Here is a 13,128-nt window from a genome sequence, read left to right on the forward strand (position 1 = left end):
GAATGTAAACTTGGCTACACAGGAACTGAATTCCAAAACAGAACAGGTTCTCAAATTTAGAAAACCAACTTATGCTTGCTTAAGGGGAAAGGTGAGTTGGGTTGATGCATAAAACCAGAGATTGAAATGAGCACAGATAAAGTTCCTTAAGCCAAATATGGAATAGACAAGAGCTACTCCTTGCTCAACGAAATGGACTCAACACCGCATATTAAACGCCTAAGAATGTACCTGACTAGTAAGTATCTTAAAACCTATGGATTGCTATGTCTCCGAAAGAGAATCAAGCATGTGTACAGGGGCGTAAACGCAGCAGTGATAGGATTGGAGAGGTTTGGTGAGCAAATGAAGACTCTTTGAAGTCATACTGCATGGTATCCATTCCACGGGTTTCAACTACCCAGGTTTTAGGTATTCTTCCTTCAGCTAAAACATGCATGTGGAACCCAGAGTATGATCAACCATGTGATCGGGAGACGTGTTCAAATATGTCTCAGTTTTCCTCCCCTGGTACTCGGGTGCAACATTCCAGACGCTTTACTAACACTCTCCCCACTTGGAGAGTCAGTCCCTTTAACCTCCTGTTTGGTCCAGTTTGCAATTTCTGCGGAAGATGAACAGGAATAGCGAGAACCAATGAGAGGCTAGCTGGAGGTGTCTGGACGGGCAAATTTAACTCTCATTTCCCACCAGGAAATATATTTTTCCTGAATATATTCAGGAAAAAACACATACGCACTTTTTGGCCAACCAAGCAAGCTTGCAAAGGAAATCTGCACTACAATGAAGTCTCACTTCCCCCTGGTCAAAAGGGACATCCGAAAAAAGTGTAAAATCCAGAAAGGCAACAGGCCATTGAGAACTGGGAGCCTTGTTATGCTGATGGGCGGGATGTAAATTGCCAACAGACACTTGGGAGAAGTGTATGGTGTTTCCTGAAACATCTAAAAAACAAAGCAACAGAGCCTAGGGCACTTCCACTTATGGTCCTATAGCTTAGGGAAAATAAATCAAAAAGACACAGCCACCCCAAAGTTTGGAACGGCTCTGTTTACAAGAACCTCGTTTACAGTACAAGTTCAACATCGCAGAAATTGAAAAATGGATAAAGAACTTGTTGTACTTACGTACAATGCAGTATCACTCAACAATGAAATCTATGTCATCAGGCCCATAGCAGCATAATGAGTAGATTCAGGTACGATGATTCTAACTGAAATAAGTCACACAGAAAAAGAAACATCATAAGATATCACTAATACACGGAATGTAAACTTGGCTACACAGGAACTGAATTCCAAAACAGAACAGGTTCTCAAATTTAGAAAACCAACTTATGCTTGCTTAAGGGGAAAAGTGAGTTGGGTTGCTGCATAAAACCAGAGATTGAAATGAGCACAGATAAAGTTCCTTAAGCCAAATATGGAATAGACAAGAGCTACTCCTTGCTCAACGAAATGGACTCAACACCGCATATTAAACGCCTAAGAATGTACCTGACTAGTAAGTATCTTAAAACCTATGGATTGCTATGTCTCCGAAAGAGAATCAAGCATGTGTACAGGGGCATAAACGCAGCAGTGATAGGATTGGAGAGGTTTGGTGAGCAAATGAAGACTCTTTGAAGTCATACTGCATGGTACCCATTCCACGGGTTTCAACTACCCAGGTTTTAGGTATTCTTCCTTCAGCTAAAACATGCATGTGGAACCCAGAGTATGATCAACCATGTGATCGGGAGACGTGTTCAAATATGTCTCAGTTTTCCTCCCCTGGTACTCGGGTGCAACATTCCAGACGCTTTACTAACACTCTCCCCACTTGGAGAGTCAGTCCCTTTAACCTCCTGTTTGGTCCAGTTTGCAATTTCTGCGGAAGATGAACAGGAATAGCGAGAACCAATGAGAGGCTAGCTGGAGGTGTCTGGACGGGCAAATTTAACTCTCATTTCCCACCAGGAGGAGGAATTAACCAAAGGCTCAGCGTGCCGTGCCAGAACCAGATTAGGGCCTGAAGCCATCCTGCGGTGTTGCGGCCAGGTCACAAGAAAGCGAGTGGAAGAAAGGAGCTCAGGGGCCCTGTAATTCACAAACCTGCAGAGTTATAAATGACAGCTATCGTCCAAAAATAGACTGAAGTAAGGCTGCCAAGAGGACTTGAAAGCGGGGCAGAATTGCAGGAAACCGATTTCAGGAGGTAGACTGGAATTGCATTGAAAGCACAGGAGAAGAGGCAGAACGTCCACAATGATGCACTTGGCCAAAAAGGGCGTATGCGTTTTTTCCTGAATATATTCAGGAAAAAACGCATACGCCCTTTTTGGCCAACCAAGCAAGCTTGCAAAGGAAATCTGCACTACAATGAAGTCTCACTTCCCCCCGGTCAAAAGGGCCATCTGAAAAAAGTGTAAAATCCAGAAAGGCAGGACAGGCCATGGAGAACTGGGAGCCTTGTTATGCTGATGGGCGGGATGTAAATTGCCAACAACCACTCGGGAGAAGTGTATGGTGTTTCCTGAAACATCTAAAAAACAAAGCAACAGAACCTAGGGCACTTCCACTTATGGTCCTATAGCTTAGGGAAATTAAAATCAAAAAGACACAGCCACCCCAAAGTTTGGAACGGCTCTGTTTACAAGAACCTCGTTTACAGTACAAGTTCAACATCGCAGAAAGTGAAAAATGGATAAAGAAGTTGTGGTATTTACTTACAAAGCAATATCACTCAGCAATGAAATCTGTGTCATCAGGCCCTTAGCAGCACAATGAGTGGATTCAGGTATGATGATTCTAACTGAAGTAAGTCACACAGAAAAAGAAACATCATAAGATATCAGTAATACACGGAATGTAAACTTGGCTACACAGGAACTGAATTACAGAACAGAACAGGGTCTCAAATTTAGAAAAACAACTTATGCTTGCTTAAGGGGAAAGGTGAGTTGGGGTGCTGCATAAAACCAGAGATTGAAATGAGCACAGATAAAGTTCCTTAAGCCAAATATGGAATAGACAAGAGCTACTCCTTGCTCAACGAAATGGACTCAACACCGCATATTAAACGCCTAAGAATGTACCTGACTAGTAAGTATCTTAAAACCTATAGATTGCTATGTCTCCAAAAGAGAATCAAGCATGTGTACAGGGGCATAAACGCAGCAGTGATAGGATTGGAGAGGTTCGGTGAGCAAATGAAGACCCTTTGAAGTCATATTGCATGGTACCCATTCCACGGGTTTCAACTACCCATGTTTTAGGTATTCTTCCTTCAGCTAAAACATGCATGTGGAACCCAGAGTATGATCAACCATGTGATCGGGAGACGTGTTCAAATATGTCTCAGTTTTCCTCCCCTGGTACTCGGGTGCAACATTCCAGACGCTTTACTAACACTCTCCCCACTTGGAGAGTCAGTCCCTTTAACCTCCTGTTTGGCACAGTTTGCAATTTCTGCGGAAGATGAACAGCAATAGCGAGAACCAATGAGAGGCTAGCTGGAGGTGTCTGGACGGGCAAATTTAACTCTCATTTCCCACCAGGAAGAGGAAATAACCAAAGGCTCAGCGTGCCGTGCCAGAACCAGATTAGGGCCTGAAGCCATCCTGCGGTGTTGCGGCCAGGTCACAAGAAAGCAAGTTGAAGAAAGGAGCTCAGGGGCCCTGTAATTCACAAACCTGCAGAGTTATAAATGACAGCTATCGTCCAAAAATAGACTGAAGTAAGGCTGCCAAGAGGACTTGAAAGCGGGGCAGAATTGCAGGAAACCGATTTCAGGAGGTAGACTGGAATTGCATTGAAAGCACAGGAGAAGAGGCAGAACGTCCACAATGATGCACTTGGCCAAAAAGGGCGTATGCGTTTTTTCCTGAATATATTCAGGAAAAAACGCATACGCCCTTTTTGGCCAACCAAGCAAGCTTGCAAAGGAAATCTGCACTACAATGAAGTCTCACTTCCTCCCGGTCAAAAGGGCCATCTGAAAAAAGTGTAAAATCCAGAAAGGCAGGACAGGCCATGGAGAACTGGGAGCCTTGTTATGCTGATGGGCGGGATGTAAATTGCCAACAACCACTCGGGAGAAGTGTATGGTGTTTCCTGAAACATCTAAAAAACAAAGCAACAGAACCTAGGGCACTTCCACTTATGGTCCTATAGCTTAGGGAAATTAAAATCAAAAAGACACAGCCACCCCAAAGTTTGGAACGGCTCTGTTTACAAGAACCTCGTTTACAGTACAAGTTCAACATCGCAGAAAGTGAAAAATGGATAAAGAAGTTGTGGTATTTACTTACAAAGCAATATCACTCAGCAATGAAATCTGTGTCATCAGGCCCTTAGCAGCACAATGAGTGGATTCAGGTATGATGATTCTAACTGAAATAAGTCACACAGAAAAAGAAACATCATAAGATATCAGTAATACACAGAATGTAAACTTGGCTACACAGGAACTGAATTACAGAACAGAACAGGGTCTCAAATTTAGAAAACCAACTTATGCTTGCTTAAGGGGAAAGGTGAGTTGGGGTGCTGCATAAAACCAGAGATTGAAATGAGCACAGATAAAGTTCCTTAAGCCAAATATGGAATAGACAAGAGCTACTCCTTGCTCAACGAAATGGACTCAACACCCCATATTAAACGCCTAAGAATGTACCTGACTAGTAAGTATCTTAAAACCTATGGATTGCTATGTCTCCGAAAGAGAATCAAGCATGTGTACAGGGGCATAAACGCAGCAGTGATAGGATTGGAGAGGTTCGGTGAGCAAATGAAGACCCTTTGAAGTCATATTGCATGGTACCCATTCCACGGGTTTCAACTACCCAGGTTTAAGGTATTCTTCCTTCAGCTAAAACATGCATGTGGAACCTAGAGTATGATCAACCATGTGATCGGGAGACGTGTTCAAATATGTCTCAGTTTTCCTCCCCTGGTACTCGGGTGCAACATTCCAGACGCTTTACTAACACTCTCCCCACTTGGAGAGTCAGTCCCTTTAACCTCCTGTTTGGCCCAGTTTGCAATTTCTGCGGAAGATGAACAGGAATAGCGAGAACCAATGAGAGGCTAGCTGGAGGTGTCTGGACGGGCAAATTTAACTCTCATTTCCCACCAGGAAGAGGAATTAACCAAAGGCTCAGCATGCCGGGCCGGAACCAGATTAGGGCCTGAAGCCATCCTGCCGTGTTGCGGCCAGGTCACAAGAAAGCGAGTTGAGGAAAGGAGCTCAGGGACACTGTAATTCACAAACCTGCAGAGTTATAAATGACAGCTATCGTCCAAAAATAGACTGAAGTAAGGCTGCCAAGAGGACTTGAAAGCGGGGCAGAATTGCAGGAAACCGATTTCAGCAGGTAGACTGGAATTGCATTGAAAGCATAGGAAAAGAGGCAGAACGTCCACAATGATGCACTTGGCCAAAAAGGGCGTATGCGTTTTTTCCTGAATATATTCAGGAAAAAACGCATACGCCCTTTTTGGCCAACCAAGCAAGCTTGCAAAGGAAATCTGCACTACAATGAAGTCTCACTTCCCCCCGGTCAAAAGGGCCATCTGAAAAAAGTGTAAAATCCAGAAAGGCAGGACAGGCCATGGAGAACTGGGAGCCTTGTTATGCTGATGGGCGGGATGTAAATTGCCAACAACCACTCGGGAGAAGTGTATGGTGTTTCCTGAAACATCTAAAAAACAAAGCAACAGAGCCTAGGGCACTGCCACTTATGGTCCTATAGCTTAGGGAAATTAAAATCAAAAAGACACAGCCACCCCAAGGTTTGGGACGCCTCTGTTTACAAGAACCTCGTTTACAGTACAAGTTCAACATCGCAGAAAGTGAAAAATGGATAAAGAAGTTGTGGTATTTACTTACAAAGCAATATCACTCAGCAATGAAATCTATGTCATCAGGCCCTTAGCATCACAATGAGTGGCTTCAGGTATGATGATTCTAACTGAAATAAGTCACACAGAAAAAGAAACATCATAAGATATCAGTAATACACGGAATGTAAACTTGGCTACACAGGAACTGCATTCCAAAACAGAACAGGGTCTCAAATTTAGAAAACCAACTTATGCTTGCTTAAGGGTAAAGGTGAGTTGGGGTGCTGCATAAAACCAGAGATTGAAATGAGCACAGATAAAGTTCCTTAAGCCAAATATGTAATAGACAAGAGCTACTCCTTGCTCAACGAAATGGACTCAACACCCCATATTAAACGCCTAAGAATGTTCCTGACTAGTAAGTATCTTAAAACCTATGGATTGCTGTGTCTCCGAAAGAGAATCAAGCATGTGTACAGGGGCATAACGCAGCAGTGATAGGATTGGAGAGGTTCGGTGAGCAAATGAAGACCCTTTGAAGTCATATTGCATGGTACCCATTCCACGGGTTTCAACTACCCAGGTTTAAGGTATTCTTCCTTCAGGTAAAACATGCATGTGGAACCCAAGTTTGATCAACCATGTGAACGGGCGACGTGTTCAAATATGTCTCAGTTTTCCTCCCCTGGTACTCGGGTGCAACATTCCAGACGCTTTACTAACACTCTCCCCACTTGGAGAGTCAGCGCCTTTAACCTCCTGTTTGGCCCAGTTTGCAATTTCTGCGGAAGATGAACAGGAATAGCGAGAACCAATGAGAGGCTAGCTGGAGGTGTCTGGACGGGCAAATTTAACTCTCATTTCCCACCAGGAAGAGGAAATAACCAAAGGCTCAGCATGCCGTACCGGAACCAGATTAGGGCCTGAAGCCATCCTGCGGTGTTGCGGCCAGCTGAAAAGAAAGCGAGTTGAAGAAAGGAGCTCAGGGGTACTGTAATTCACAAACCTGCAGAGTTATAAATGACAGCTATCGTCCAAAAATAGACTGAAGTAAGTCTGCCAAGAGGACTTGAAAGCAGGGCAGAATTGCAGGAAACCGATTTCAGGAGGTAGACTGGAATTCCACTGAAAACATAGGAAAAGAGGCAGAACGTCCACAATGATGCACTTGGCCAAAAAGGGCGTATGCGTTTTTTCCTGAATATATTCAGGAAAAAACGCATACGCCCTTTTTGGCCAACCAAGCAAGCTTGAAGTCTCACTTCCCCCCGGTCAAAAGGGCCATCTGAAAAAAGTGTAAAATCCAGAAAGGCAGGACAGGCCATGGAGAACTGGGAGCCTTGTTATGCTGATGGTCGGGATGTAAATTGCCAACAACCACTCGGGAGAAGTGTATGGTGTTTCCTGAAACATCTAAAAAACAAAGCAACAGAACCTAGGGCACTTCCACTTATGGTCCTATAGCTTAGGGAAATTAAAATCAAAAAGACACAGCCACCCCAAAGTTTGGAACGGCTCTGTTTACAAGAACCTCGTTTACAGTACAAGTTCAACATCGCAGAAAGTGAAAAATGGATAAAGAAGTTGTGGTATTTACTTACAAAGCAATATCACTCAGCAATGAAATCTGTGTCATCAGGCCCTTAGCAGCACAATGAGTGGATTCAGGTATGATGATTCTAACTGAAATAAGTCACACAGAAAAAGAAACATCATAAGATATCAGTAATACACGGAATGTAAACTTGGCTACACAGGAACTGAATTACAGAACAGAACAGGGTCTCAAATTTAGAAAACCAACTTATGCTTGCTTAAGGGTAAAGGTGAGTTGGGGTGCTGCATAAAACCAGAGATTGAAATGAGCACAGATAAAGTTCCTTAAGCCAAATATGGAATAGACAAGAGCTACTCCTTGCTCAACGAAATGGACTCAACACCGCATATTAAACGCCTAAGAATGTACCTGACTAGTAAGTATCTTAAAACCTATGGATTGCTATGTCTCCGAAAGAGAATCAAGCATGTGTACAGGGGCATAAACGCAGCAGTGATAGGATTGGAGAGGTTCGGTGAGCAAATGAAGACCCTTTGAAGTCATATTGCATGGTACCCATTCCACGGATTTCAACTACCCAGGTTTTAGGTATTCTTCCTTCAGCTAAAACATGCATGTGGAACCCAGAGTATGATCAACCATGTGATTGGGAGACATGTTCAAATATGTCTCAGTTTTCCTCCCCTGGTACTCGGGTGCAACATTCCAGACGCCTTACTAACACTCTCCCCACTTGGAGAGTCAGCGCCTTTAACCTCCTGTTTGGCACAGATTGCGATTTCTGCGGAAGATGAACAGGAATAGCGAGAACCAATGAGAGGTTAGCTGGAGGTGTCTGGACGGGCAAATTTAACTCTCATTTCCCACCAGGAGGAGGAAATAACCAAAGGCTCAGCGTGCCGTGCCAGAACCAGATTAGGGCCTGAAGCCATCCTGCGGTGTTGCGGCCAGGTCACAAGAAAGCGAGTTGAAGAAAATAGCTCAGGGACACTGTAATTCACAAACCTGCAGAGTTATAAATGACAGCTATCGTCCAAAAATAGACTGAAGTAAGGCTGCCAAGAGGACTTGAAAGCGGGGCAGAATTGCAGGAAACCGATTTCAGGAGGTAGACTGAAATTGCATTGAAAGCATAGGAAAAGAGGCAGAACGTCCACAATGATGCACTTGGCCAAAAAGGGCGTATGCGTTTTTTCCTGAATATATTCAGGAAAAAACGCATACGCCCTTTTTGGCCAACCAAGCAAGCTTGCAAAGGAAATCTGCACTACAATGAAGTCTCACTTCCCCCCGGTCAAAAGGGCCATCTGAAAAAAGTGTAAAATCCAGAAAGGCAGGACAGGCCATGGAGAACTGGGAGCCTTGTTATGCTGATGGGCGGGATATAAATTGCCAACAGACACTCGGGAGAAGTGTATGGTGTTTCCTGAAACATCTAAAAAACAAAGCAACAGAGCCTAGGGCACTTCCACTTACGGTCCTATAGCTTAGGGAAATTAAAATCAAAAAGACACAGCCACCCCAAAGTTTGGGACGCCTCTGTTTCCAAGAACCTCGTTTACAGTACAAGTTCAACATCGCAGAAAGTGAAAAATGGATAAAGAAGTTGTGGTATTTACTTACAAAGCAATATCACTCAGCAATGAAATCTATGTCATCAGGCCCTTAGCATCACAATGAGTGGATTCGGGTATGATGATTCTAAATGAAATAAGTCACACAGAAAAAGAAACATCATAAGATATCAGTAATACACGGAATGTAAACTTGGCTACACAGGAACTGAATTACAGAACAGAACAGGGTCTCAAATTTAGAAAACCAACTTATGCTTGCTTAAGGGTAAAGGTGAGTTGGGGTGCTGCATAAAACCAGAGATTTAAATGAGCACAGATAAAGTTCCTTAAGTCAAATATGGAATAGACAAGAGCTACTCCTTGCTCAACGAAATGGACTCAACACCGCATATTAAACACCTAAGAATGTACCTGACTAGTAAGTATCGTAAAACCTATGGATTGCTATGTCTCCAAAAGAGAATCAAGCATGTGTACAGGGGCATAAACGCAGCAGTGATAGGATTGGAGAGGTTCGGTGAGCAAATGAAGACCCTTTGAAGTCATATTGCATGGTACCCATTACACGGGTCTCAACTCTCCAGGTTTAAGGTATTCTTCCTTCAGCTAAAACATGCATGTGGAACCCAAGTATGATCAACCATGTGAATGGGAGACGTGTTCAAATATGTCTCAGTTTTCCTCCCCTGAAACTCGGGTGCAACATTCCAGACGCTTTACTAACACTCTCCCCACTTGGAGAGTCAGTCCCTTTAACCTCCTGTTTGGCCCAGTTTGCAATTTCTGCGGAAGATGAACAGGAATAGCGAGAACCAATGAGAGGCTAGCTGGAGGTGTCTGGACGGGCAAATTTAACTCTCATTTCCCAACAGGAAGAGGAAATAACCAAAGGCTCAACGTGCCGTACCGGAACCATATTAGGGCCTGAAGCCATCCCGCGGTGTTGCGGCCAGCTCAAAAGAAAGCGAGTTGAAGAAAGGAGCTCAGGGGCACTGTAATTCACAAACCTGCAGAGTTATAAATGACAGCTATCGTCCAAAAATAGACTGAAGTAAGGCTGCCAAGAGGACTTGAAAGCGGGGCAGAATGGCAGGAAACCGATTTCAGGAGGTAGACTGGAATTGCATTGAAAGCATAGGAAAAGAGGCAGAACGTCCACAATGATGCACTTGGCCAAAAAGGGTGTATGTGTTTTTTCCTGAATATATTCAGGAAAAAACGCATATGCCCTTTTTGGCCAACCAAGCAAGCTTGCAAAGGAAATCTGCACTACAATGAAGTATCACTTCCCCCTGGGAAAAAGGGCCATCTGAAAAAAGTGTAAAATCCAGAAAGGCAGGACAGGCCATGGAGAACTGGGAGCCTTGTTATGCTGATGGGCGGGATGTAAATTGCCAACAACCACTCGGGAGAAGTGTATGGTGTTTCCTGAAACATCTAAAAAACAAAGCAACAGAACCTAGGGCACTTCCACTTATGGTCCTATAGCTTAGGGAAATTAAAATCAAAAAGACACAGCCACCCCAAAGTTTGGAACGGCTCTGTTTACAAGAACCTCGTTTACAGTACAAGTTCAACATCGCAGAAAGTGAAAAATGGATAAAGAAGTTGTGGTATTTACTTACAAAGCAATATCACTCAGCAATGAAATCTGTGTCATCAGGCCCTTAGCATCACAATGAGTGGATTCAGGTATGATGATTCTAACTGAAATAAGTCACACAGAAAGAAACATCATAACATATCAGTAATACACGGAATGTAAACTTGGCTACACAGGAACTGAATTACAGAACAGAACAGGGTCTCAAATTTAGAAAACCAACTTATGCTTGCTTAAGGGTAAAGGTGAGTTGGGGTGCTGCATAAAACCAGAGATTGAAATGAGCACAGATAAAGTTCCTTAAGTCAAATATGGAATAGACAAGAGCTACACCTTGCTCAACGAAATGGACTCAACACCGCATATTAAATGCCTAAGAATGTACCTGACTAGTAAGTATCGTAAAACCTATGGATTGCTATGTCTCCGAAAGAGAATCAAGCATGTGTACAGGGGCATAAACGCAGCAGTGATAGGATTGGAGAGGTTCGGTGAGCAAATGAAGACCCTTTGAAGTCATATTGCATGGTATCCATTACACGGGTCTTAACTCTCCAGGTTTAAGGTATTCTTCCTTCAGCTAAAACATGCATGTGGAACCTAGAGTATAATCAACCATGTGATCGGTAGACGTGTTCAAATATGTCTCAGTTTTCCTCCCCTGGTACTCGGGTGCAACATTCCAGACGCTTTACTAACACTCTCCCCACTTGGAGAGTCAGTCCCTTTAACCTCCTGTTTGGCCCAGTTTGCAATTTCTGCGGAAGATGAACAGGAATAGCGAGAACCAATGAGAGGCTAGCTGGAGGTGTCTGGACGGGCAAATTTAACTCTCATTTCCCACCAGGAAGAGGAATTAACCAAAGGCTCAGCGTGCCGGGCCGGAACCAGCTTAGGGCCTGAAGCCATCCTGCGGTGTTGCGGCCAGGTCACAAGAAAGCGAGTTGAAGAAAGGAGCTCAGGGGCACTGTAATTCACAAACCTGCAGAGTTATAAATGACAGCTATCGTCCAAAAATAGACTGAAGTAAGGCTGCCAAGAGGACTTGAAAGCGGGGCAGAATTGCAGGAAACCGATTTCAGGAGGTAGACTGGAATTGCATTGAAAGCATAGGAAAAGAGGCAGAACGTCCACAATGATGCACTTGGCCAAAAAGGGTGTATGTGTTTTTTCCTGAATATATTCAGGAAAAAACGCATACGCCCTTTTTGGCCAACCAAGCAAGCTTGCAAAGGAAATCTGCACTACAATGAAGTCTCACTTCCCCCCGGTCAAAAGGGCCATCTGAAAAAAGTGTAAAATCCAGAAAGGCAGGACAGGCCATGGAGAAGTGGGAGCCTTGTTATGCTGATGGGCGGGATGTAAATTGCCAACAGACACTCGGGAGAAGTGTATGGTGTTTCCTGAAACATCTAAAAAACAAAGCAACAAAGCCTACGGCTCTGCCACTTATGGTTCTATAGCTTAGGGAAATTAAAATCAAAAAGACACAGCCACCCCAAAGTTTGGGACGCCTCTGTTTACAAGAACCTCGTTTACAGTACAAGTTCAACATCGCAGAAAGTGAAAAATGGATAAAGAAGTTGTGGTATTTACTTACAAAGCAATATCACTCAGCAATGAAATCTATGTCATCAGGCCCTTAGCATCACAATGAGTGGATTCAGGTATGATGATTCTAACTGAAATAAGTCACACAGAAAGAAACATCATAACATATCAGTAATACACGGAATGTAAACTTGGCTACACAGGAACTGAATTACAGAACAGAACAGGGTCTCAAATTTAGAAAACCAACTTATGCTTGCTTAAGGGTAAAGGTGAGTTGGGGTGCTGCATAAAACCAGAGATTGAAATGAGCACAGATAAAGTTCCTTAAGTCAAATATGGAATAGACAAGAGCTACTCCTTGCTCAACGAAATGGACTCAACACCGCATATTAAATGCCTAAGAATGTACCTGACTAGTAAGTATCGTAAAACCTATGGATTGCTATGTCTCCAAAAGAGAATCAAGCATGAGTACAGGGTCATAAACGCAGCAGTGATAGGATTGGAGAGGTTCGGTGAGCAAATGAAGACCCTTTGAAGTCATATTGCGTGGTACCCATTACACGGGTCTCAAATCTCCAGGTTTAAGGTATTCTTCCTTCAGCTAAAACATGCATGTGGAACCCAAGTATGATCAACCATGTGAACGGGAGACGTGTTCAAATATGTCTCAGTTTTCCTTCCCTGGTACTCGGGTGCAACATTCCAGACGCTTTACTAACACTCTCCCCACTTGGAGAGTCAGTCCCTTTAACCTCCTGTTTGGCCCAGTTTGCAATTTCTGCGGAAGATGAACAGGAATAGCGAGATCCAATGAGAGACTAGCTGGAGGTGTCTGGACGGGCAAATTTAACTCTCATTTCCCACCAGGAAGAGGAAATAACCAAAGGCTCAGCGTGCCGTGCCGGAACCAGATTAGGGCCTGAAGCCATCCTGCGGTGTTGCGGCCAGGTCACAAGAAAGCAAGTTGAAGAAAGGAGCTCAGGGGCACTGTAATTCACAAACCTGCAG

At 43.7% G+C, this 13,128-nt stretch overlaps 1 long non-coding RNA gene across 2 annotated transcripts in view; it reads right to left on the reverse strand.

Moving 5' to 3' along the window:
* Nucleotides 1-8,969: 8,969 nt before the first annotated feature.
* Nucleotides 8,970-13,128, reverse strand: part of LOC307181460 — a 617,204-nt gene continuing 613,045 nt past the window's right edge. For both annotated transcript variants that reach the window (XR_013826826.1, XR_013826827.1), the window contains exon 4: nt 8,970-9,084. This is a non-coding gene — a long non-coding RNA (uncharacterized lncRNA). The remainder of the gene's footprint in view (nt 9,085-13,128) is intronic.

The sequence above is a fragment of the Stenella coeruleoalba genome (assembly GCF_951394435.1).
Source record: "Stenella coeruleoalba genome assembly, contig: scaffold_37, whole genome shotgun sequence".
NCBI lineage: Eukaryota > Metazoa > Chordata > Mammalia > Artiodactyla > Delphinidae > Stenella > Stenella coeruleoalba.